Source organism: Triturus cristatus, chromosome 1_2 (genome assembly GCF_964204655.1).
Source record: "Triturus cristatus chromosome 1_2, aTriCri1.1, whole genome shotgun sequence".
Lineage (NCBI taxonomy): Eukaryota > Metazoa > Chordata > Amphibia > Caudata > Salamandridae > Triturus > Triturus cristatus.
This window is the reverse complement of record NC_140580.1, coordinates 587,980,571-588,008,225: the sequence shown is the minus strand read 5'-3', so window position 1 is coordinate 588,008,225 and position 27,655 is coordinate 587,980,571. Positions and strand designations below refer to the sequence as shown.

General features: G+C 48.2%; 1 protein-coding gene across 2 annotated transcripts in view; it reads right to left on the bottom strand.

Moving 5' to 3' along the window:
* Positions 1-27,655, bottom strand: part of NEURL1 (neuralized E3 ubiquitin protein ligase 1) — a 463,336-nt gene that overhangs the window by 278,014 nt on the left and 157,667 nt on the right. The window lies entirely within an intron of this gene.

Genomic DNA, 27,655 nt, shown 5'->3' with positions numbered 1-27,655 from the left:
GCTGGTGCCATACAAAGCATATTTTTGAGCTCCTGGAAGGCTTCCATTCTGTTGTCATCCCTTGGAACCAGGTCATTGACATCAGTATATGCCAGCCTTATCAAAGGCTTTGCCACAAAGGAAAAGCCCAGGATCCATTGTCGGCAGTAGCCAACCATGCCTAAAGACATCCTCACCTCTCCCTGGGTGGTTGGAAACTTCATCTTAAGGACTGTCTCTATGCGTTCATGGGATGCTCGTCTCACTCCCTTTTCTGTCTAATGTCTCAAGTGCACTACTTACCTTTGACAGAATTGTAATTTCTTGGGTGAGACCGTATGACCATTCTTGGCTAAATGGTTGAGCAAGGCGATTGCGTCTTGCTTGCAAGCTTCTTTAGTCATCGAGGCGATCAAAAGATTGTCAATGTATTGCATTAATGTCGAAGTACATGGTAGCTGAAAGAGTCTTTAAGTTCTTTTTGAGTATCTCAATGAAATAGGATGGACTTTCTTTATAGCCTAGCCTTGTGGGAAACAACACTACACAAGAGGAACCAGAACACAACAAGAAACTGTCTCCCTTCGTGTAACGAGACCGAGAAGAAGGTTTGACAAAGGTCAATGACCCTAAACCACTGAGCCTCTAGGGGAATTTGCAACAGGATCACGGCATGGTTTGGTACCATGAAATAGCATGAAATGACAATCTGATTAATCTGTTGGAGGTCCTGCACTTTCCTTCACTTTTTGTCTGCGTTTCTGTAGGGCCATAATAGGGGAGTTACAGGTACTCCTGATAACTTCCTTCAAGATGCTTTGTTCTATCATGCTCTTAATGATGGGGGTGATGCCTGAGATAGCTTCTGGGTCATCTTATATGGGTGAGTGTGCGTGAAGACAGCCATGGGTCGAAGGGTGATCTTTAGGGGCTTGGTACCTTTAATCAACCCAATCTCCCATCCTTTTAAATCCCAGACCTCCCTAACAGCCTCTCTCAAATCCACTGGCAAGTACTCCGATGTGATAACCAGATAAAACCTTCTAACAAGTTTTGGGGACTGCATGAATTCTGCATTGGCTGCTTACATTTCAATTCCAACCCCATCCCGCCTGCCATAGATGACGTTGTTGAGTTTGCAGACAAGATCACGACCTAGCAGGATTACGGGGCTAGAATCACAAATCACAAACTGATATTGCTCTCTGATGTCTCCTATTTCTACTGGTACAGGGGCAGTAATTTGAAGGTTACACTGTTGACTGGTAATGCCAACAACTTGGGCTTGTTTTCCAGAGAGTGCCAGGTTAGGAACCTCAACTGTTCTAACTGTTGAAAGAGTGGCTCCTGTGTCTATTAGGAAAGATATGGGATGTCCGTTCACCTCTCCATCTACTTCCAGGACTGCGGCAAGCATGCTTTCCGCTTCTCCCCTCAGGGACCGTCATTGGTCCTGGTTGAAGTCTATGGAAGTCTCGAACATCCTGGGGACTGGACCTCTTTGTGACAACATCAAATTTTGAGGTACTCTGTGATTTGGTTGGAGCTGGGATATACTTCTCTGCAACTGAGTTAGGTTGAAGGAATTTGGAAATAGCCTGGATTTGGGGACTTTTGGGACAGTCATAGGTGGTCTAGGTACTGGGGGAATCTCCCCCTGACCTGCTGGACTCATCTCTTGTACCTCTGTCACTACTCAATCTGAATTGAAAAGGCACTCCAGCTTCCGATGTCACACCCTGTTACAAATGTGTCATTGGGTAACCTTCTTTGGGGGCACTTATTCTGGTGCCTGCCACATTACCTCGACTTCTCCTCATCCCCCAGACATTCTCACTGTAGTTCAGAGAGACTCTCTGCATTGCAGCTTAAACTGGGATCTAACTCGGGCACTTGAAACAGAGTTGTAAGTCGCTTAGCCCCTCCATTCTATGCCAACTGTGTTTGGCCTATCATGTACTTCCTCTTAAGCCCCATTCGTTTTGCATATTGTAAGATCTCATAAACAAGTGCCATGGCTGATTTGATTACTAATCTCTGTCCTTAGTCCATAGACAAAGGACACAAAAAACCCTCCCATGTTATCTCCGGCACCTACTCTTTCAGCTCTTCAGAGGTTCTGAAAATCTTGGACAAATTCATCTCCTTTTGAGGAACCTTCATCTTTAGGAGTTTTATGACCTTGTCATATTTAATGATGGCTAAAGGGGCATTTGTCCCTCCCACCCAAGGCGGTACCTGGGTTCGCTAAACAACTTCTCTTTTGCACTCAACCCACAGATCCTTTAGGACTGCCACCTCAAATAATACATCCAAATCTTTCCACAAACTTTAGAGATGGTCACAACCTGTTCTAGCTGGGTTTACCACTTGTCTGGGTTCTCCCTAAGTTTTGGAAGGGTGTTTGAGAAGTGAAAGAGGTCTGATTGCTACCATCCGATGTGTACGTAGGATCCTCCCTGAACTTCCTGCAAGGGATACACCTTTGCCACTCTTCCTACAGCTCCTTCCTCGTCTTCCCTTCTGCTTCACCTTCTCTTTCTTGGACCACAACTCTGTGAACTTTTCAGTATCATTCCCTCACAAGTTCTAAACCTTCTCAAATTTAATATTCTTAGCTCCGTCTCACCCACCACCCACCCTAGCATTCTTTCTCAAATTCTACTGCTAAGTTATATCAATTCCACATTCATCTGCCACCTTTTCCATCCCTGCAAGTGCCTCTCTTGCCATTCTCACTGACTCTTTACTCATATAAAGCAATGCATTCCCCCTGCAATGCTTTATATAAGCTATCCCCACATTTTCCATAACAATTTCCTCAAATTCTGTTTTCATCTGGATGTGGTTGCTCGTTGTGAAGTTTGCCCTGCACTTGGCGAGTTACCTGATAAGTTTGTGAAAGTAGTTTGACCTCCCATCCCACCACTGACTAAGTTCCCTCCTGGCATCCTTACAGGCCCCGGTGCTGAGTCCTGAAGTATACTTGGGATAGGATGATTCGGAAGGGTACTAACAAGTGCCTGAGCCAGGGAAGTAATTGCAGCACTTGACGAAGGTAAGGCGCCTAAGAGTACAGGTGTGAGAATCTGAGCGGAGGATGGGTTGGCAGTTTCTGTCTAATTCATGGGTGAACTGACTACTGTGGAGGATTCAACTGTTCTGACCTCAGTTACTGCTGGGACTGTGTCACTCAAGTCAGGGACTGTCGCACACTGAGGAGGGGGTGGTCTTAAACTGAGGAGTTCGTCAATAAAGGCTGTTTCCTCTTCACTATCCCTGTCGGTTTCCTTCTTCCTTCTTCCTTCTTTCCTTCTTCGATTTGTCCTATTCTTTTTCTCACTCTCTGTTAAGGGACAGGCTCCAACAGTGACTCATTGACTTTCCTCTTTGCCTCTCCTCATCTTGCGCCCTTCTCCATAAATTAGCCCTACTGCGGATTTCTAATTCAAATTTCTTCTTTTTCTTTTCGCTTGCAATTTGCTCCCACAGATTTAACGTTTCAATCTTTGTGGGCATAGGCTGTGGTTTTAAATTGTACATTCTTCTCCTCAAATTCTGGATTGGAGCAATCTGAAAAGTACCACTCAATGGGAATCGGAGTTCCCCATCTTTGGACATGTATTAGTGCCATTGGCTAAGCCACATGCATGTGTGTAACACTTTCTTTGCTGCCATTTGCCTAGCTGGAGTACCTTCAGGAGAAAACGTTTCCTCCGTATGTACGTCCTTTTCTTTCTTTGAAAAGGGATTCCCTATTCTAGCAATGTCTTACTCCCTGTTCAATCTCTCACTTATTCCGCACTGACAAGCATGCAATCCGCATGCCAATAATAGCGCATCGCAGTCAAAGGTAAGCCTATCATATTCCAGCAACAACGTCTGCCAGCCATTCCCTGTGTGGCACCCTAATGATGTAATGCTCCAATGCCGCCAGACCTCTTCTGGACCAATTTACAACTTTCTCACCCTTTGCCTGCTTCAACTACACAAAGGTTTCTATAGCAGCAAGAGTGCTACCTACTTTCGCACAATAGTGAACCCTTGACCTGCGAAAGTCACTATACTCAGCTCATCCACTCCCTGTGCCCTACGGAGCAAATCGCCACCGAGCTCAAATAGTACACTCATACAAGAAAGATATACCTCTACTTTGGTGTAACTGATAGTGCTTCACAGCACACCTCATCTAGCAGGCAATTTCAACAATTCAATAACCTAACTTGAGTTACCTCTCTTTAACTCTATACCATATGTATCACAACTTCAACATTCGTCCCTTTCAAAAGTCCGAGAATATCTCCAAAATCATGATAATGATTGTTCCCATGACTCCAGCAATCAAAGCTACGTAATAGCTACTCTTAAAATCTGTCCACTGTTTTCCACCACAATAGGCCTACTATAACTCCCAATATTCATTGTTCCACAACTACTGTTCCTGCGTTTTGCATGCAATCTCCATTGATACTCATGTTCCTGCTTCTTCAACAGCCATTTTGTCTCTTTGCCACCAGGATCGGGTTGGGACTGAGTCAATTTAGATCTCGGGGAAACTATCTGGTCCATAAAGGTGCAGTATTTGGTCTACAGTAAATTATTTTCTCAATTATTGGTCGGCTCCAATCAGAACCATCCCCTCTGCTACCAGATCTGTCAGCGTGCAAACTTATCCTAAAATCCAACTCATGAGGCACACCAACAGCTAAGACTGGGAGTGGTGTAGTCCAGCAACAGACTTTGGTGATCCCCAACAGGAGCAATCACTTCTGTCTAATCAATTAAGCTCAGTAACAGGTGATAAACATTCTTAGAAGAATGACAGACAAGGTTTGTCATTTCAAAGCTTTATATAAACGATTGGTAGGCAAATCAGATAAAACATGCCATAAGTAATTTGTGTAGCAAAGCATACTGATCATAGGTACAAAGAACTTGTTACAGTTATTATTATTATTATTATTATTGGGATTTATAAAGCGCATGGCTGCCCTAAGGCTTCCCAGAGCTGCACGGTCAGGTACTGAATACGGGTCAAACCATGTCTTAAATGTATTGCTTAAACAGCCAAGTCTTGATCTCTCTGCGAAACTCTAGTTCTTTGTCTGTAAATCTGTGTTCTAACGGCAAAGAGTTCCAGAGTTTGGGGGCTAGATGGGAGAAAGTAAGTACAATTCAGCATAGATGTGCCCTCTAAGAGTGGGGGATAAGGTTTCCTGTAAATAGAAATCTACACGTTCTTTTGTAGAACTTCTAGCAAAAACCTTCATATATTCTACATGAATACACGGTTCTCATGATATGCACCAATAGGAAATGAGCAAAGGGAACCATTTTACTACAGAATACATACGGAGTTTCTGTCATGGTAGCAATACATTGAGTTTGCAGGCATTCTCAGTTTTTTGGAGCATTTCAAATTGATACATTATATAACGATAGACAATTGAAATGCCCTTGGTTAAGTACAGTGAAGGAAGGTCTCTGGGAACACTCTCTGGTTATTTGTGTGATTCTCACAATTCTTTATTTAGAACAAGAACAGCAATAGTCAACACATGATATTTTGTGACGTTGGTGCAAGATGGAGGACAGTGTAAACAAAACCTAGGTTAGTCAGTATAAGCTCAATTCATTTTTTTTTTGTTGAAAATCTTTATTAACCGCAGTTGCGTCAACTTACAATGTACGTCCACTAGCCAGAGCGTCAAATCAGCAAGACAAATACACACATGTTCAGATGGTGAGACACAGCCATTTAGCCGGCAACCCGGAGGTCCGGCGGCGGTAAACAGTTAAACATGTGCATAGGAATCAGGTGTGTACATTGTGTGAAAATGGGTCTATGGTGTTTTTTTTTTTGTGTTTTGTCGTGTCGCATCTGAAGCGCATTGTCTGCAATAGCGGATGGCGCTGTGGTCCAGCCCACATTGCGGCGCTGTCGATTAACACCTAGGCCCGTAGGGGGAATCGCGCAAGGCACCAGGTTTACCCCCAAATGCCAAGGTCTCCGGGCAACGGAGCCCTGATGTCTTACTCTTGGCGTAGGCTGGAGCGCGACGAGGAGGTTGCAGTATAGCTCACAAAGACATACATGTCAGCGTGTATATCCGGCGAGCCCAGTGTGCAGCTTCGCAGTTCAGCTCTATATGTGCGATACGCGGCGCGCTATCGTCCCCCCAGCGGTGCGCTCCCCCAGCCGCCGAGCGCCCGCGCAAGCCCGGTATGCAACACTGCGCGCCTCGAGTGGGTCATTCCGCGGTTACCGCGCAGAACCGCCGCCCACACGTAGTGCGCGCCATTGCTGCCTCACCAGTGCTACACAGGGCGCGCTAGGCAGGGCAGCGCCTCGGGGGCATCGGATAACACTTCCAGCAACTGTTTTCTGTGGTTGGACAGGGGTTCGGTCAGGGAGCGTAACCAACAACTAAACTGCTCCCCGTGTGTGTAGTGCGATTGGGGGGATCGGGGCTAAGGTACTAAACTCGGGTAGGGTCCAGGGTAAGGGGGGAGGGGGGAGGTGGAGATCATTCTGCGTTAGAGTAGGAGGGGACAGCAGCTGTCAAGTGGGGCACAGCCGGGCCTCATGAGAGGTGCGCCTAGCAGCAGGTCGGGGGGGGGACAGGAGGCTGTCAAAAAGGGCCCAGAGCCCGCCGTGTCTGCGTCCGCAGTCCTAGGTTATCCCCTCGTGCGAGGGAGGTGTTCCTCTGTGCCCAGGAGGGAGCTCCTGCGGAGGACGGAGTGGTCATATCTTCCCGTTTGAGCCCGTATCCCGGTACCGCGCGCGCTGCCTCAGACTGCAGCGGCAGCAAATCCTGCGCGCGCGCCATAGACGCACCGCAGGCGACGCCTGGCAGCAGTCTCCTGCCGGGCAAAAGCGAGAGGCGCTAGGGGGGCAAGCAAGCAGTGGGGGCCGGGAACCATCTCTGTCATGGTCTCAGGGATGTCGCCATCCAGCTAGCAGGGCAGCGATGCCCTCCAAAGGCTCAGGTTATCCCTCGGTCCCGGCAAGCCGCCTGAAAGGCTGCGAGGAGGTCATCCCAAATCTGGGCGATAGGGAACTTCCGGAGCCCTGCAGTTTCCTCACGGAGAAGCACCGCACTCTCCGCCTGCGCCCAGTTAACGAAGGAGGCCCTCCAATGCCTGATGTGCGGGGGGACCGCTGCCTTCCAATGTTTGGTGAGCAGTCGTTTGGCTGTTATGAGACCCATGTCCCAAAAGCGCGCCTGTGCTTTATTTGCTTTTGTGCGTTTGTATAAGCCTAATATGCATGCATCCCACGTGCGTGGTAGTCGTCCATCTGCACCGCGCTCAATTAGTGACAGCACGTCGTTCCAGTATGCCTGTACACCAGGGCAGTGCCATAGCATATGTAAGAGGTCCGCTCCCGGCAGCGAGCACCGCTGGCAAAGTGCGTCCGCCCGCAAGAAATATCTGTTAATCTTTTCAGGCGTGAGATACGCACGCTGCAGGATGTAATATTGGATAAGTTTAAAGCAGGGGTTACGTGGAATGTTGGTCGGGCTGGCCAGTATCATCGCCCATTCCTTGTCTGTCCAGGCTCTGCCCCTGTCCGCCGCCCAGCGCTCCCTCAGTGCCAAAGTGGATGGTTGCGAATGTGCCAGTAGTGCCTGTGCTAGCCAATGTATGACATGCGCGCCATTGCCCATGACGTGCAGATATTGGATGAAGGTATGCGCCGGTGGCTCCACCGCCAGGTCACCCCAGGAAGCCGTGAGCGTGTGCATGAGGGAGGCATGAAGGAGGAACTGCCCCACCGGGAGCGCCGTGTCTTCAGCCAGGGCGGCGAACGTAAGCAAGTCACCATCTCCATACAAATCGCCTAGCGTGTCTACTCCTGCCTGTTCCCATCCAGCTAAGTGGGCCTCCGTGAGCGGTCCCGTCGGGCCGGGCATGCCCAATAGTGGCAATCCCGGGGCGTACGGTTTGGTCGCGCGCGTGAGGCGAAGGCACCGCAGGAAACATCTGCGCGCCACTGCCAGGTAGACCTGGGAGGGGCAGGGCGTGCGGGTCATCGGGTGGAACAGTGTATTGATTTGTGTCCTCGTCCAGGCAGCCGCATGCGAGGCAGTGTCCTCTAGCTGCTTGCCGCATAGCCATCCCGTCACCCATCGCATCTGCGCTGCGAGGTAGTACAGCTCCATATTGGGGACCGCCAAGCCCCCGGAATCCGTGGGCATGTATAATTTGGCCAACGCTACGCGCGGTCTCCCTTTGTTCCAGATGAGGCCGCGCAGCAGCGCCTCCAGGTCGCGGAACAGCTTGGCGGGAACATACAAAGGCAGGTTTGCAAAATAATACAATAGACGGGGCAGCACTATCATCTTGGTCAGTGCCACCCGGCTAGGCACGTTAAGGGGCAGGGTGTTCCAGTAGCCAACCTGTGCTCGAATAGATGCGATCGCTCTAAGGAGGTTCCCGTCCAAAACGTCTGCCGGGGTTCTATAGATTCTAATCCCCAAGTAGCGGAAGGTGGTGGGGTGCCACTGCAACCTGTCCCCTCCCAGCCGGACGTCGCATTCAGGCGTCGTTGGACCAAAGGGATAAGCTCCCGACTTGGCCCAGTTAACCCTCAGGCCTGACATCACCTCAAAGGTGCGGAAGACGTCAGTGAGGGAGGCGGGGATGGCAGTTATGTCCCTGACGTACAGCAGCAGGTCGTCGGCATATAGAGATACCGCGTGCAGGCCATCCGACAGTGGAATTCCCCATTCCAGACCGTGCGCCCTGAGAGTCGCAGCCAGGGGTTCCATGGCCAGCGAGAACAGCAGCGGCGACAGCGGGCAGCCCTGGCGGGTGCCTCTGCGGACCCGGATGGCATCAGAGAGGAGGCGGCCCGTACGGACTCGGACAGTCGGTCTGCCATAGAATAGGTCAATCATGGCGTTGTATCCCCCCCCCAGCCGGTATTTCTCTGTAACCGCCCTCAGGTACGGCCATTCGACGGAGTCGAAGGCTTTCTCCAAGTCCAGTATCAGACATCCCGCCCTTGGCCACTGCTGCGTGGCGTACTCCTGTATCCGAAAGAGCCGGCGGATGTTGTAGGAAGTGTGGCGTGTGGGGACAAATCCATTTTGGTCCCGGTGCACCAGAGCGGGTACATGAGGGGCCAGCCTCCTAGCCAACACAGAGGCTAGGATTTTATAGTCTGTGTTTAGCAGGGCCAACGGGCGGTAAGAGCCTACTCGCGTGCTGTCCTTGCCTGGTTTAAGGATAGAGACCAATGTGGCCTCATTCAACGTTGGGGGCAAAGCAGCTCCCTCCGCCGCCGCTGCGTACATTTGCAGTAACTCCGGGACGAGGATGTCCGAGCCAGCCTTGTAAAATTCAGCCGGTAGCCCGTCCGGGCCCGGGGTTTTGCCATTGGATAGCTGAAAGATGGCCTCCCTGAGCTCATCCGCCTCCAGCGGGGCGCCAAGTTCGTCTTGCTGCGCAATAGTCAATTGCGGTATTGGCAGGGGGGAGAGATAGTCGGTTATATCAGAGTAAGGGACTGTGAGGCGAGAGCGATACAATGCGTTATAGTGGGCAGTGAAAGCGTCATGGATGCCAATTTGCGTGTACATTAGTTCCCCCCCCTCTCCCTGCAGAGCCGTCACCGGGGCGGAGCGGGCGTCCCGCGAGATCAGCCACGCCAAAAGTTTGCCCGGTCTGTCGCCGAGATGATGCGTTCTCGCCGAGTGCGCAGCGTAGTTGACGTTGCGAAGTCGCTCCAAAAGGCGCGCGTGCTCCGTGTGGGCTTCATGTAGTGGGCCCCCGTCCCCATCCACAGCCTCCCCCTCTCGTGCAAGCAAGTCCGATTCCAGCCCAGTTAGGTCTCTCTCCAGCTGGTGTCTCACCTGCCCCTGGGCATGTAGGCAGTGTCCTCGTATCACTACCTTGAAGGCGTCCCACTCCACCCCGGGATCAGTTGCCGTGCCGGCGTTGTCCTCAAAATATTGCGCGGCGCGTTCGAGCAAGGCAGCACGGAAAGCCGCATCCAGTAACAGCGCTGGCTGTAGGCGCCATGTAGGTACAGGGGGGTGTGGGCGGGCCCAGGCTATGGACATGAAGTGTGGGTTGTGGTCCGAGTGCGTGCGGCCCATGCGTGTCTGTCACATGGGGCAGGAGGTCAGCAGACGCCATGAAGCGGTCTAGGCGGACATGCAAATCGTGGGCACCAGAGTAATAGGAGTATGTCCCACACATCATGCAAATCCCATTGTGTGGCCCATTCCAACAGCGCGTTTGTGGCTCCCCTGGTAGGGGCATTAGCTGGGGGCGGGGAGGAGTGATCTAGTGTGATGTCTAAGGTGCAGTTATAGTCTCCCCCTATTATCCATGAAGTTGCATGCCAAGTCGCCATGGTCGCTGATAGCCGCGCCAGGAAGCCGCCCTGATCAACATTTGGGGAGTAGAGGGATATCAGTGTAATAAATTGGCCATCTAGCCTGCACTGCGCAGCTGTATATCTGCCCTCACTATCCACTACAATGTCAATGGCTTCCCACGGGGTTCCCGGGCGGACCCATATCAGTGTTCCGCGAGCGAATGAGGAGTATTCCGTGGCATACAGTTGCCCTCGCCATCTACGATGGAGCGCCCGCACCTCAGTTCCGCTCAAATGGGTTTCTTGGAGCAGCGCTATGTTGATGTTATGCCACTTTAGGTACGAATAGATATGATAACGCCTAGCCGGTGTGTGCATCCCCCGGACATTCCAGGTGCATATTTGTATGTTAGCCATAGCGGCCATGTGCGTGCGCAACTCCCCCATTCCCCCAGGGCGCAGCCCCCACCTCAAGGGTCCCCCAGGTCCAGCAGCCCACTCCCATCGTGCAGCTAAATTGAGTAATGCGTGTGCAGTGTCTTGATCTCCAGCAGGGTAGGGGGAGAGGGAAGAAAGGGAACATGGAAAGCCTGAACATGGCAGCAACAAAGTCTAGAATACCAAAAGGTCGGCTTCACAACGGGTCGCCGTCCAAACACTCGAGTGAGCTTATGAACTATACAGTCCTAGGGGGTTCGTGTGGTTTATCTCCGAACAGTAACCAAAACAGTGCAGTCGTGGAAGCGCCCTACATTCTTCCCGGGTGGTGTGTGCATGACGCTGCTGGCCGGCAGGCGTCTAGTGTCTGTTGTTCAAGGCCGTAGCAGCTGTACGCCCAGTTGTCAGGCCAGCGTGGGTAGGGGTGCCAGGGGGGGGGGCCATGGGCATGACCCCCTCCGAATGGTGTCTGTGGCAGCAAGCCGGTGATGTAGCTCCAAGAGACACTGTTGCTAGTCTGTAAAGTGGGTGTGCGAACCACGTGTTCATAAGCGGAGAATGTACTTACAGTGTCCAGCTCCGTGGGCGAGTCCCTCATATCTTCAACGGTGCGGGCGCAGGGGGCCCCAGGGAGGTCCAGCCGCGCAACGGGGCAGCCAGACAGGAACTCAGGTAGGCCAAAGTCACGTATCAAGTGGCAGTTCACCACCGGGCCCCCTCAGCCAAAAAGGTCCGCTGTTTGTGGTGTAACCTCCGGGGGTCCCCCAGAGTCCTGCGTGTCCGGGACGCCATAGATCGCCTCATCATCCGTTGAGGGCACCGTCGGGCTAGCGTCCGGTCGGGCCGACGACGCCGGGGAGTTGCTGATTTCCGCCACCCTGCGCAAGGCATCCCGCTGTTCCTGCTGGACGAGGTCCACCGGTGGGGAGCGGCCCGTCGCCCCCCGGGCCGGCGGCGGCGTGGGTGACCTGCGGCGGTGTCGTCGTCTTGATCCTCTCACTCTCTCCGCCACGGCAGCTCCCAGCGCCCGCCACGGCGCGTCCGGCATCCCGCCATCAAGCCAGGCCTCCGCTTCCTCGGGGCTCGCGAAGAAGTGCGTTTTGTCGCGCACCACCACTCTTAGTTTGGCTGGGAAGAGTAGCGAGTACTTGAGGGCCGCTTCGCGCAATCTTCGTTTTATCGCCAGGAAAGAGTGTCTCTGTCTCTGTACTCGCGCCGTGTAGTCCGGGAAGAACATCACCTTTGCGGTGTCAATGGTGACTTCCCCTAAGGTCCTGGCTTCTCGCAGTATGGCATCGCGGTCTCTATAGTTGAGTACCCGGAGAAGAAACGGTCTAGGGTTAGAGCCCGGGGGGAGCGGTCTCGTGGGCACACGGTGGGCTCTCTCCACCACAAAGTGCGGGGAAAGCGCATCGTCCGGTAGCAGGTCTCGCAGCCAGTCCTCAACCCTGCGGACAGGATTCGCCCCTTCCCATCTCTCCGGGATGCCCACCAGGCGAATGTTGTTTCTTCTTGCCCGGCCCTCCGCATCTTCAGCCCTTCCCTCCAGTAGTTCCACCCTATTCTGGAGGTCCTGCATCTGTGTTTCCGTCCGTTTCGTCGCTGGCTCGACATCCGCCATAGTGTCTTCCAGCGTTTTGGTGCGTGTTTGCAATTTTTTATGATCGGCTCGGAGATGAGTTAAGTCGATCGCCACGCTGTCAATTCGGGTCTCCAGGGAGGCGCGCGTCTGCTGTAGGGACTTCTCCATCCTCTCCATGGCTGCCAGGACGCTATCCAGTTTCGCCGCTACATGGTCGGCATCCATCGCGGGTGCTGCTTTCTCGTGCCTTCCCCTCTCCGCCACAACCCCCGATCCGGAGCGTGTTCGCGCCCCTCTAGGCATGGAGCCGGTGGCGTGCGCAAGGTATTCCCCCCGTCGCAGAGGAGCAGGGGCCCGTGCCGCGCAGTGAAGCGGCTCCGCGCCGTCAATGTCTTCGTCGTGGATCCTATCCCACTCCAAGGGAGGGGAATGGCGCACTTCCCCACCGCAGCGCAGAGCCGGGCTCCGCCGCCTCAGTCAGCCAGGCCACGTGCTACGCGTCGCAGTCGCCGTGAGTCCAGGGGTCCCAACCAGCGATGGGTCCAGTCGCAGCGATGGGCCCTCCAAGGTGTGTGTCGCTCCTGCGTCCCTCTTCCCACGTTGTGTTCGCGGTCGCCCTCCGCAGCAGCCAGAGGCGCAGGGATCGTGCCACGTGCGTGTCCAGAAGGCCCAGTCCAGCGCTCCGATAGTGGCCTCAGGGTCCACGGGTGGCGGCAACATGTGCCGGTACGCCGTTCAGCTGCGTAGTCTCCATCCAGAGCAAGTCCACCCTTCGCAGCTAAAGGCCTGCAGGAATCCCGGAGAGGGAAAGGCGCCCCAATGCAGCCGCAACCAGGCCAGAGCGCGGGGGGGGGAAGGCAAAGCCTGCACGCGTCCCCGCAGGCCCGGTGACCTCCGCCGTCGCCTGCCAAAGTCCTTCTCAGCCCAATGGGAGTACGACGGCTGCCTCCGACGCGCGGCCGCGACCAGGCACCGCACCCCCCCGGGTCCACCCGGCCGCCTCCAGGGCCCCAGGCACTCGACTCACCCCGAATCCGGGTGCCGCCAGCAGCGTTGTCGCGTGTCCTCAGTGGTGTCCCCAGCTCGTCGCCACCTTCCGTTGGTTCTGCATGAGGGAGGGGGGGTCCCAAGGTGTCCCCAGCTGCGGCGTCTGCCTCTTCAGGGCACCCCCACCGTGGTTGCGGGCGGCCACTCGGCGCCACAATAGTTCTCCCGCAGGCCGCAGAGTTAAGCCCAAGGGATCAGGCAACGCCGCGGGCTCGCGTAGTCACGGTCCGCGGCCGCGCGTCCAGCAGGGCGGCCTCAGTCCCACCGGTCGGGTCGGTGCGGTTCTCCGCCGCCGATTCACGCCAAAGTCGGCCAGGAGACGAAGAAGGTTCCGTAGCAGGCCCGCCAGCAATATCGAGCAATACACAGGAGTTTTTGGCGGATAAAAGACCCGGGGCAGGAGGGCTCAAGCGGGAGCTCTACCCGGGCACGTCTGCTTCCATCGCGTGTTAAGCCACGCCCCCCAGTATAAGCTCAATTCATGATGCGTTTAAAATGCAGAAAGAAAACAACTCTCACACTAATGAAAAGAGTCCCAAGAACGTTTAGCTCAGATTGATAGGCGATAGAGAATAATTACATCTATGGGGCTTACACTAAAATGCTTGTCCTGTGTGGCCTGGTCAGTATCTGATCTTTAACGTGCATTCAACTTATAACGTTCATAGAAAGCATGTGAAATTGCATTAGTGACAGCATTGCATATTCTCTCAAACAGGATGCCTTTGTCCTGAATAAAAACGTATGAACCTTTTTTTGATAAGGGGTTCCCTGAATTAATAACATTCTTGAAAACAAGATGCAATCCATCATGCACTGGAGATAACAAATTGCCACTAGATTTGGCTGTAAGCCTATCAGACAAATGCATGAGTGTTGTGCAATCAAAATGAAATTCAAATATAAGTTCAAAGCTCTCCGAATGCAGAAACTGTAACTGGTTCTCGTAGCATAAGAAGAGGAAGATAATGCTCCCGGTGCCTACAAAAGTGCAAAGTAGCTTCCAGGAAAAAGGATGGATGATTCCAAAGTACAGTCATATTCTTAAGGAATACTATGTAAAATAACACAACTTAAAATACCCCACTTGGACAAAGGAATGAGCCAATACGGTGGACTAAAAGCAGTTCAATATGACGTCTCCATGGCACTTCCCCACAGAACCACAAATACTACCCCTCAATGTTGCCATGGCAGCTCTCAGTCGCTGATGGTGTAGGGGATCAGTAAACACGCGGTAGATGCTTTGGTAAGACTGATGCAACTAGTACTACAGTGCTGAGGCAATGAACCGAAACAGAGCCCCAAGTTGCTGTATGGAAGTGGGACAGTGGCTGTAAAATGGTCTGAACAGTTAAGCACCATGTACGTTCACTACACCTGTTGTAGAAGATGACGCTACCTGTGGCACCTGCATGTGGGGGTGAAAGAGTGCATGCTGTTCCCAATGCTGCACTGCTTTCCTGACTGTTTGTGAGTGTAGAAACTGGTGGCTCTTGTTCTAGTGCACCTGGCAAGAAAGACCTGAGATTGGTCCTGGTGGGAGAAGGTGAAGCAGCCACACTAGTGCAGGTATGAAAAAAGCACTGCATAAAACATGCCTTTTATCCCCAAATAGGCTCAATATCAGCCTATGTTGCAGACTTTACATTGCTTTCTGTGGTCTCCTAATCTTATTTCCTGTATAAGCCTACATACCTAAGAAATCCTAACATTTGGCTTTCTCTCAAGGAATGATCTGTTCATCTGTAACACTACACTGATGTATAACTTAATCCTTTTTTCAAATTATGCTGTTAAACACTTTACTACAGTTAGGTCAGAAAATTCAAAGGGATCTACGCTCCTTTTTATGCACCGGAGTACCCACAACTTTCCATCCTCCTCCTTCTGGGAGACAATGTCCCGTTCAGCAAAGCATTAGCTTCCTATGAACGGCGTTCATACTAGTATGGTTAAGAATTTTACCCGCTACAAGTGGATGCTCTTATCCTCCAATACTGCGTAGGTGCCTCTTGTTACGGCCTCCATAACGGAGCCATTAATGGATGGAACCAGACCCGCTGCTATAAGGCCCAAACTGGCCTGAATTTTCCTTGCATGCTTCTTCAGCACCCAATCACTGTAATCTGTCAAATTTCTCAAAGTCCAATCAGCCATCATATTGACTAAACTAGGTAGATACTTGTATATTGTACTGCTGCCACACTACCTAAATGTAAATGCACTCTTCTCTACACCATCAAAGAAAACCTTTCATCACAATTAAGAAAGCTTCCATCTTTGAACAATGTACATGCTGAGTCCACTATTCCAGTCCATTTTGCACAGGCCTCTTTGTGTCTCAGTGGTAACTTGCATGTTATTCCAAGTACAAATCAGACTTTTACCAATAATTGCTTGCACATTCCAATTATTCAAATTCTCCACCTACCAAAGTAGATCCTCTCTTCCCACTTCAGTCAATTTCACCCTTTCTCCATACCACTGACCGTTCTTCGGTGCTTTCCTTATAACCGCTCAAGAACCCTCTAATGCAAGGGTCTAGGGAATGTTAAGTGAAACATGCTTCAACTGTAGCCAACCTCAATCTCCCAATCCCTTTCTGGAGCGATAACATACTTCTCCACATTCATTATAAATCAACTTCACCAACAACTCCTCATGTTCATAACCTTCCTCTTCCAAATATAGAATGCATTAATTGCATTTAGTGTGTGAATAGTGCTTGGGTACAAGAGAGGTGGAGTAGCAGTGGTTTGGGGTCCCCGTACATATATAGCCATTAAGGTGTGAACGGCTGCCCCACATTTCGCTGCTTATCTAGCTTTGCTGATCTTTCCTCTCCCCCTTCCCTGCAGAAACCATCAAAGCCAAGAGTTATGTGTCTTGCTTAAAGTAATATAAGCTTGAATGGAACAAGGGGGATACTTTTCTGGACTAAGACAGTTCCAGCAAGTCAGTCTGTGACCTTAGAGGAGCAACACCTGAGCAAAAATACTGAAGCCAAGAGGAAAGCCAAAGTGTACACGGACACAAAGAGGTCAACACATCCTAAATTCTGCTTCACTGAACAAGTCAAGACCCTGCAACAGCCTGTGATTGTCAGATGCTGATGCTGTCTGACTTCAATCTTCTAAATCAGAGTGACAATTCAGCATGATATCGCTTGGGCACGGAGCTGTATCACATTCAATGGAAATGGATGCTTAGATTGACTGCTTCCCACAAGACGTTTGGGGTCAACCTCAAGTCTGAGTGATCAGTTGTCTGGGGTCCAACTGATACTCTCTGAAAATAAGCTACCCCCTGCAGATAATTCATAGTTCACCTTTTTACTTGAAAGAGCTGCCTACCCCCTTGTAGAGAAAGGCTGAGACAAAAGGAGCAGTATACTTCAGGGCAGAGGAAAATACTTTGATGCTGGTGAAGAGGATAGGCTGCCAGGCATTTCGAGAAACTGCCTCACGTCTGCCCAGAGTTTGAGTCCAGGTATGGAGCGCACTGCTGGGAGGAGTTTGTTGAGACCAGGTCTGCCAAGACCGGAAGCCTTTTGACTGCTGCCCAGCCACGAGGGCCTTTGTGAACCTGAACTTTGCAGCTGTGCCTTTTTTCTGGGACTTGTAGCCTGACCAACATGCAAAGGGCTGTGAGCTTCCATGTCACTAATGCTTCATCATTTCCCCTGCAAGAGGCGCATATGTGCACGAGGGCCTGTGTGCTTACAAACTTCAAGCTGCAGCGCTGTAACCCTCAGATTTTTGCTTTTTGCTTTTTGTATCCCTCAGATCAGCAGCCTAGATCTACCTGAGGGTCTGTGAACTTCTGTGCGGCTGCAGTGCTCCCCTTGATGAGGGAGGTGACAATCCATGCAGCAGTACCTCTGTGTCTGCACCGTCCACTGCACCCAACCCTGTGTCTAGTGTTAGCGCAGAATAACTGCTAACACTTACCCAAAACAGCTATTGATGCAATAACACTTCCTGAAGTTACTAAGCATTGTTATATAACATGAAGAAAGTCTTATTCGCATTTCTGAAAAAATAGCACTGCAAGGACGTTTATTTATTGTGTGGGAAACAAGCACTAACTGAAATAGAAGTTCTAACCCTGCACTACCCTACATGGGTAAAGCGTGCTCATTTGATCTCGCAACCCTATTAAAGCGAAAGCCTGAAAAGGACATCCTTTGCAATTGAGTGAGCTTGCAGCAGTGTCTGGGCTCTGTGGTTTCAGGGAGTTCCACAGGCCCTGGATATGTGACTTACAGACAAGACAGGAAAGAGTCAACTATACCTTTGATTGGTGCTCGTATGCAGTCAGTGGAGAAGTGCAAGGTACTATACTAATATCATAAAACGAAACTTCCCAAAAAACAAGAAAAGAAAAGCCATTGTTTCAAAAGGAAAGAAAGGTCACCAATCTACTCTATTTTTGTTCAATTTTTTTATGATTTTCCAAGTAGTAAGTGTGATTATGGGGTAGGAAAGTACAGAAAGTGGGAGGATAGGGGTGTATTAAAGTGGAGGCATATGTTAGAAAGGATGGAGAGCCAGAGATTGAATGAGGTGGTAAAACATGTAAAGAGCAGAGGCGGGGTTAGTGAGTAAAGAGGGAAGAGTATGGATATGACAACGTGGATGGAACCATATAGTAGATGCAAGTGAGGGTCGATGCCAGATGTGGGTGGGGCGAGGGTAGATAGGTGACACAAGAAAGGAGGGAGAAGATAGCTAAGAGGATTGGACAGTGAATTACAGAATGTAACATTCCGCTGAGCACACAGCGAATAAATATAACAAATTTGAGCACAGACTAGTTAGTTGTTACGTGATGTATGAGATCATTCTGCAGTTTTTTGCGCAAATTATGTTTTTATGAACTACGTGTCTGAAACTGGGGATTCCTGACATATGGTTAGGCAACTAGAATTTTTGGTTCAAAATTAGCTTCTGTAGCAAAAAGTTGGCCATGAGCCCTGCTCTCCTCCCACTATATAAACTCACACAGCCGGCAAGGTGGCTCAGTGAGTTAAACCCTCACTGGCGGCTCACTATTTCGAATAATGGTATTGTCTAATCACTTTCTCTCTCTTCCAAGGTTGGTAAATTGGGTACCAATTTTAAACTGGACAATAGTTCTACCACTTACGGTACTTAGTAAATATGTGTGCTAGGAGGTGCTATATATAAAAACGTCAGAAAACTCTCACCTCGTTAATATTAACTACGGGATCAGATTGAGACTCTTTACAACCTATTGCAAAAGCTGATGTAGATGGCCTACATGGGACAGTAGGGTCAGTCACAGAATGCTTATTTTTTGGGGTTATACTACCTTTCCTACAAAGGGCAATTTCCTGGTAGAAACAAAAAACCCAAATAAGCATTCTGCTGCTGGCCTTGGGGAAGCACAGATGCTCTCACCTTGTCCGAGCCTACATTTACAAGGTTTTGGTTCTCTCTTATGGCCACCTTCCACTTTACAACTCCCATCCCACCTCTTTGAGGACGCAGTGTTCCATAACTAATTTAGGACAGCAGTGCGATCACAAAACATTGACACATGCTATTGTGATTCTTAAGAAGGAAGGACGCACCTTTCACCTTTCCCAAATCACAATGTGTCTCGCAGTGCACACAGATTTAGAGTGACATCTTGACTCGCTATGCGCCTTTGGCACATTGTGGCTTGCGGTTTCGAGGTCGCAAAGCCTGGGTTTTTAGCATATCTCTGTCTTTGCAGTCTGAAAACTAGTTACCACATCAGGCCCAGTGTGATTCATTCAACATAAGTGCAGTAAATGTAACTTTTAACTAGACTACGGCATCAAAATGCAAAGGCACAGGAGAACATTTGATGAAGGCAAGCAAATATGAAAAGACAGCGGCACTCCTTATACTCGGCTCTCTCTGCCAAAATTAGAAAAATGCATATAAAGAAAGGCAATATTTTGTATTGCCAGAACCAGCACTGGACTACACCGAAAAATCACACTGAATATGCCTGTCTAAGGAAAAAGATTAACAGATATTATTGAAAAACACATACTTCCACAGCTGCGGTGCAGGTTTTCTAGAATGTCAACCCACTAGTACTAGTGGTTGGCGGTGACACAGACCATTAGTTTGACATATGTAATAAGGTTGATCTTTACACGTTCTTCATAGAACCACCACTCAAGATAAGTTCTTCGTAGAACCAGCAAGGTGTTAATTACAGCTTTCCAGACAGGAAATTGAAGGGAACAATGGTTGCTTTACTAAAGAGAGTGGTGGATCAGGCAGTGCTTTTTCAGATGCATCCTTAGGTAGCACTGATCCAAACTTAACACAGGAGTAGGAGGACTAACTATCCCTAACTTCACAAGGCTATCCTTAGACAATAATACCTGACGTAAAGAGATGCCTTATTTAGAATGAGAACAAATTCTACTTTCCAGCAGGGTGCAGACAAAAGAAACTTGGTGGCAGAGAAACACTTACATGTGTACGCATTAACAAATGAGAAAGACAAATGAACATTGCCATTACTTTAGTGAAATCATCATATTGAGGGGAGCGAAAGCTTACCAGGCTACATAACGGCTGCTTTTAATGGGGTGCTCCAGCTTGACTCCGGCTTCTGGGTGGAGTGTGGCAGTAAGACTCAGCTGCTGAACCAAAGCATGCAGGGGGTACAAAAAGTGGTACTGCACCAATGAAACTACAGAACATATGAGGGTAAGGTCTCATTTTGGGGATGTGGGAGGAGCAGGACTACATTTGAACATGGGAATTGCGTTCTTCAAGGAGGGGCTGCTGGAGTCAGAATGCCATTGGAATGGAACTCAGCCTGTGTGATGCAAATGCTGTGCTACAGAGCCCCATTATGAGCACAGAGGTCCACCTTCACTGAGGCTTGGCCACTAATTTCTAGAGCAATGAAGTTTTCAAAGCCACATAGATGATTTGGGCCCCCATTGTGGTGTGGCACAATAGAGAACAAAGTGTTCAGAAGGCAAGTAAGAGGCTAGAGGGCTCATGAGTGGAAGCCCTCGATAACACCATTTGCACTGTGACTTCAAAAAGCAGTACCTACAAATATGTAGACTGAATTCTTCCGATCCAGCGAATAGTGCCAAACGTCTTCTGAGTGAGTGGTTCAGATGACTGTCAGAGACTCTATTCACCCAAGTGAAGCTAATCAAACCCTCTAAGTAAAAAATAAAGTTTGAGTCTAAACCGTCCACGTCTGATGCAGAAAATTAGGAATGGAGGGGGAACAGCTGACTCTCACTTTGCTCCACCCAAACCAGGGAAATCAGTCTTGTTTGAAATATTACAAGGTTTGAAAAAGCCTTCAAGGACATCTCTGAGAAAGCTTCAGTGGTGGACGGCAGTGGCAAAGAATTTTGCCTCAACGGGGACCACAGAATATGAGATACAAAATTTGAATATTAATGTGATGTCTGTGGGAATGCAACACCAACTTCAAGTTCTCTAAAGATCATAAAAAAGAATCTATCAGGAACAGCGACACGGCCTTGTTTGTAGCACTGGAGTAGTGGAGAGCATATAAATGCTACCAGGATCAGTAAGATGAGGGTGCCAGAGAGACCCATATTCTCTATTATGGATCTGGGATATCTATTGATGAAATGTTTTTAGGTTCGAAATTTTGAAGAGACTCTCAACAAGTAACCTGACATAAACAGAGACCAGGATATCTATTAAATGATCAATAAAAGTGTGACTGGGCAAGGCAACATTGTTGTATGTTTAGGTTTGTTCAGGTAGTGGGAATGGCAGGCCAGCTCTGCTCATGTTGATGTGCTTGGAGGCTTTGCTATGTTATCCAGCGAAATGATAACTGGTCAAAGAAAGGTAATTCTGACTAGTCAAAGATAGGTAACCTTATGCACAATCAAACCAAGGCTACTCCTAGCCTCTTGAAAACGACCCACACAGAATGCATTTCAGGACTAGAGTCTCATATCTCATCTTATTTGGCAACGAGTGGATGAATCTACGCACCATGCACCCACCATCCTAACCTTTCATTCTCAGCATTTCCTCGTTTGGCATCGCTTTCCCCTTCTTCAGCACCACCTTTCCAGTCCGAAGATTGCAGGCGGCTCCTGTTTGTCCACGCCTCCCCTCCGAGCGGAAGATCTCAAGGGGTTCCGGTTTTTCTGGCTTCAATTACAGTCAAGATTACAAGCCAATTGGAAGTCTGCTAGATGACGTCAGGTTCTCCGACATTGGTCTCCCATCACCTAGCAACGGCAGTTGTTCACCGATGTTCCTGTGACGTTATCCGACGCAGCTTCTGAACTCCTTAAGGCCTCCTGCAGACGTCATCACGTGAGCACCCATCTTTGTTTTTCTCGGTTGCCCAGCAACCATTGTCGCTACGCATCACATCGCTGGAGTAAAAGACTTCATAGCAGGTCACAGGTATGATTTAGCCTGCACGCCATCGCGGTGACAGGCACACCTTCTTTTCTTCAATTTTAAACTTACAGCATGTGTGCAGAAATTCAGCCTGCACAATTTAACGGTGACAGGCACACCTTTAGTCAATTTTAAACTTACAGCACGTGTTCAGCAATTCACCCTGCACAATTTAACGGTGACAGGCACACCTTCAGCTCTATATTTGACATCTTTTATCTTCTGAGCCTCATCTTTCGGTGATAGGCTCACCTTTTTCAAGTGTTTCATGCTCATTTTAAAGGTGACTTTCGCAGTAAAATTTGCTGACATTCTCATTTCAACTATTTTATACTCATTTTAAAGGTGACTTTCTTGCGAAAATGTTTTCACATTCTCATTTGTATACTGTTTATTCGCTGATTTTTACAATTGATTTATTTCTTCATGTTAGCTATATAAGAATATTGCTTTAACCACAATTGTATTACAGTGATTTTTCATCCTTCACTTCTCCTTCACTCTTTTAATCGACATTAATGGCTACTTCTCCACAATTTGCGCAGCCTCCCCCATTTCTACAACAGCCTGGCAAACCCAGTATTCCTTGGCGTCAATGGGTAAAAGCTTTTGAGAACCATATTGTTGCCATTGATGCTGTCAAATTTTCACTGGAACGTAAAGTTGCTGTTTAGGTCTTGCTGCGCAACATGTCTTCGAGAATTTACCTAAGCTTCCCACACCTAGTGGAGAAGCAGGTGATGCTGAACATTGGAATTCCTATAAGGAAGCATTATCTCGCCTAGCAAGACATTATGATGAAGAGTCAAATATAATGCTTGAAAGACACAATTTTTTTAGGAGAAAACAATGTGAAGATGAAACGGTTGAGGAATACATTGCGCAGTTGCGAGTCCTAGCCTCAACTTGTGAATTTGAAGCGGATCCTGATATTCATATTCGTGACCAATTTGTCTTCGCTTGCTATTCTAGGAAAATTCAAGAACGTCTTCTCAGCTGCAGAAAACCAACACTACAGGAAACAATAGATATTGCCAAGAGCATTGAGAGGTCCATCATCACATCTAAAGTTCTGCAAAATGATCAATCTCTCAACTCTTTTAAAACTCCTGCCCAAGATATTGTGAATTCCGTTAAGTCTGTAACCACAAACAAACCATTTAGACAAGTTGTTAAAAAAGGGAACACATTTTGTTACAGATGTGGATCGAAATCACATCTAGGAAATCACCCTATGTGCCCTGCTCTTGGTAAAAGATGTATTCTATGTAAGAAAATAGGTCATTTTCAAGGCTTATGTAGATCTTCTAAAAGATCTCCCAGAATCAACAGTGTTGATTGTTCTGAAACTGTTGATGAGTGTACAGATCATTTTCAAAATATGAATGTATCTATTGAGTGTAACTCTGTTTTTACTCCTCATTTGGTCAAGGTTCATATAGGAACAGCATTCTTTGGGAATATAGAAATTCCCATTATGGCAGATTCTGGTTCACCAATTACTATCAGATGTCATGTTTTATGAAAAATGGCAAGGATCTATATCCTTATTTCAAACTGATGTCAACCCAAAAGCTTTTGGTGAATTTGATATCGACATGCTAGGTTTCTTCAATTCAAGATTAGATTGTTTAGTAAGGTCTATATTCACAAAAGTATATGTTGCGATTAAGGGACGTAACATCATTGGCTGGCAGGACCTTGCCAAAATAGGTTTACATCTTGTTCCCGGATCTGATAATCCAATCACACTTGGTGACCCTCCCCAAGGATATAGTCCTGCCGGGTCTCGGAATGACCCACACCCTAGAACTGATTGCTTATGTCTCACTGACCACACCTCTGATCTTAAAATAGTTCTTGACAAATTTCCAAGACTTTTTTCAAACAAATTGGGGATTGTTAAAGGGTTTCAACATCAGATTAGACTCAAACCACACGCTCAACCCTTTGTCCGAAAAGGTGCGTCCCTTGCCCCATAGTGCAAAGGAAGAACTCAAGTCAGTCCTCAAGTCTTTGTGTGATGATGGTGTTATTGCTCCTTCTGACTCATCAGAGTGGGTTTCTCCCATCGTCATTGTCCGAAAGAAATCTGGAGAGGTCAGATTATGTGCGGATTTACGCACCTTGAATAAAAATATTTTGATTGACTGTCACCCTCTTCCCAAAATCCATGAATTACTTGCCAACTTGGGAGGAGCAAATTTTTTTTCGATCATTGACCTGCGTTCAGCCTATCATCAGATTCCTTTAACTGCAGATTCCCAAGAGTTCACCACATTCATCACACCATTCGGGGTTTACAAGTATCTCAGACTCCATTTTGGCCTGGCTTCCGCGGCCAGTGTTTTCTAGAGGATTATGGATAATCTCTTTCAAAACATGCCGGGTGTAGGAGAGTAGGATCTGTTTCACATGGGTACCCCACTTTTTGCTGGTGTTTCACTGTTTTTCGACCGTAGTCTGGCTGTGGCCCTGCTAATCAGGACCACAGCCTAGCTGCTTCCTCTCTAAAATGGTTTGCATGTACATTAGGTACATATCTAATTGGATTCTGGAGTGCCTTATAAGCCCCTAGTATATGGTATACTATGTACCTAGGGCATAGGTACCTCAGAGGCCTACCAGGGGCTGAACCATGCATTATGCCAACCCTTGGAAGCACTCCAAAATGGCACCACATGTCTGCTACTGCAGCCTGGGTAAGGGTGCTTGCACCCCTTACAGTGGTATAGGCTACCTATATCACTACCATTGCACACACATATAAACCCTATAAGTCACTCCTATGGCAGGCCTTAACAATCCTGAAGGCAGAGTACTTGGTACTTGGCATGAGCAGGGCCCCTCTGCAGCGTTCGGAGTACCTCCTCTGATGCTGTTTGTGGTGCAGCCTGACCATATACTCTTAAGTGCATTATAACCTCGCGGTAAATGCTAACTTTGGGATGACTGCACGGAAACATGTCGTGTTTGGTGTCAAACGCTTTGGTGGAATACTACCCCCCCCCCCGCCAGTTCTGGCAGCGGGGGTAGCATTCCACCCTTCTAGAGGGAGAGACATGTTCACACTGGTCTAACCCAGTAGGACTTTCTTGAGCCCTGGCATCACAAAATGGATGCCACTGCCACAGACACGGGTCTGGCCTCCTGCTGCTGACCGAAACTCCGGCAGGGGAGGCCTGGACAATAGGTTTCCTGTTGAAGGGAGGTGTGCTAGCCCTAGAACTTCTTAAGTCCAAAAGGGTTTGGTCATGACTCGATTCTAAATGTCCCTAATCTTTAAATTTCCAACCGCGACATTGCCCATAGAAGATAACGGGAACCCGCGGTTGTGTTTACACACTGCACACGGCCCCCGTGGGTCCTCTGTGTCACTACCTTGGGTGGTTCCTTGGGGTCCCAGCGATTCTACAGGCTCTAGGCCTTGTGTCTAGTTCAGTCGTGGTTCTTATTCCACTTTATTGGTATATGGTTTGGTACGCCCCTAGGGCCCAAACGTGTATTTGTGCTATTACTGTTGATTGCTAACTTGTAACTTAAGTACTTCGAACTCCAGTCTCATAAAGAGACTAGAGGGGTGTGTTTTAACCTAAATACATATATTTTAAATATATACCTGGTGTGGTTGTCCTTTCATTTGAACATTCAAGAGCTACCTGACTGTGTTAACCGCCTTATCTTCCATGCTGTATTTTTTTTATCCCTGGTTTTGCTTCCTTACTGCCTACTATGTAATGCAATTTCTGTCTGTTTTTCTTTACAGTATGTATGTAAAGCGCTCTGATACCTACGGGTCAAGCTAGCACTATATAAAACTTTTAAAATAAATAAAATAAAAATTATAAACTGGTAAAACAAGCTGCTTTACATTCCTTCAAGACTTAGCCTGAAGGCTGCTCTCCATAGCTACCACTAAGATAGCTTTCAATAAAGGTTGTCTTTAACCAATTCACCATAAGGGGTTGTTTGGACTGATACAAGGTGCCCACTAGAACTAGTGGACAGCATATATCAGGCCACCTTCTCACACCGGGGGTCCAGGCCTACCAAGACGACATTTTGGTTTTCTCTAATGACTGGGAGTCACACTTAGACAATTTGTCTTCCCTTCTGCCCAGATTAGATGAAACAGGCATGACAATTCGGGGCTGACAAATGTAAATTTGCCACACAGCAATTAGATTACTTGGGTCATACCTTGTCTACAGAAGGAATCAAACCCAAAGAATCCCTCATTAAAGCCATCATCCACGCTACTCCTCCCAAAGACAAAGACTCTCTTCGATCGTTCTTGGGTTTAGCAGAATACTATGCCCGTTTTGTCAAAGGTTATGCACAAACAGTTGAACCATTACGTGCCCTTTTGCGGAAAGGCTCAAAGTTTGATTGGTCTGAAGAAGTTTCTTCTTCGTTTGATCAAGTCAAAAAGCTAATTGTTGAAGCGCCTGCTCTGCATCACTTTCATGACTCTTCAAAGTGTTTCATAATGGTGGATGCCAGCCTTACAGGATTGGGGCTGTCCTTGGTCAGTGGGTCTCAGGAAAGGAGCACACTATAGATTTTTCTTCTAGAATGCTTAAACCATCTGAGACCCATTACAGCACAATTGAACGCGAATCTCTCGCGTGTGTTTGGGCTATCGAAAAATTTAAGAATTACATTTGGGGAAGTGAATTTGATCTATTTACAGATCACAAACCTGTTACGCAACTACTCAATGGTAATGGACTCGGTAAAGCCTCGGCTAGGCTTGTTAGACTGCTTTCGAGGTTACAGGAATTCCACTTTTCCATAAAACATATCTCTGGAGGCAGAAACTTCAGAGCAGATTGCCTCTTACGTATGGCTTTTCATGATCTTTCTGAAATTGAGGATTTGGAAGACACTGAATGCGTGGTTGCTGCCATAGATGCTGTCAAGTTATGTCCCAACATTACTGAGCAATTCTGGTTGGAAGCTCACAACAAGGATGAAAATCTAAAACTTGTAACTGATTATATTGTTAAGGATTGGCCAGAAAATAGGAAACTTTCCAATGAGTTGAAAGCCTTTGCCATGGTTGCATCTGAGTTATCTTTGGTTAACAGCTTAATCATGAGACATGATTCCTTTGTTCCACCATCCAGTCTCAGAAATGACATCATTGAATTTGCCCACCAAGGTCATCTAGGAGTTTCTAAGACTTCACAACTCATTAAGTCATACTATTGGTGGCCATCTCTTGAATCTCAAATCAAGTTATACATTGATTCATGTCCTGAATGTCTTTTATCTGATAAAAAATGGAAAGTTATGAACACACCTTTACATCCTGTTCCTTTTCCCAATACACCCTGGGAAAAAGTTGGTTTAGACTTCTCTGGACCTTATGATCTCTTGCCACATGACCTCAAATATCTTATTTTGTTAATTGATTATCACTCCAAATGGGTTTACCATATGTTCTGTGACTCAGCTAATTCCACCAATGCCATTAAGTTCTTAAAAAAATATTTTCTGTAGGTGGTTCACCTTCTGTTATTGTTACTGACCATGGCACCCATTTCATTTCTGAAAAGTTTAGTTCATTTCTAAATGAGTGTGATGTCAAACATTTTAAGGTTGCTCTATATTCACAAACCTCGAATGGTTTGGTGGAAAGGGCAAATAGGTTAGTTAAGGATGCAATTCAAACAGCAATTACCTCTCATCAAGATGTACAAGACTTCCTTGAAGCTAAGCTGTGGTCTTATAATATTTCCCCTCATTGTACAACAGGTGCTTGGGGGGCGTGGCTTGGAGCCGCAGATGGCAGCCGTCAAAATCGCGAGCTCCACAACTGAGCCTGCAATTATCCTGCAA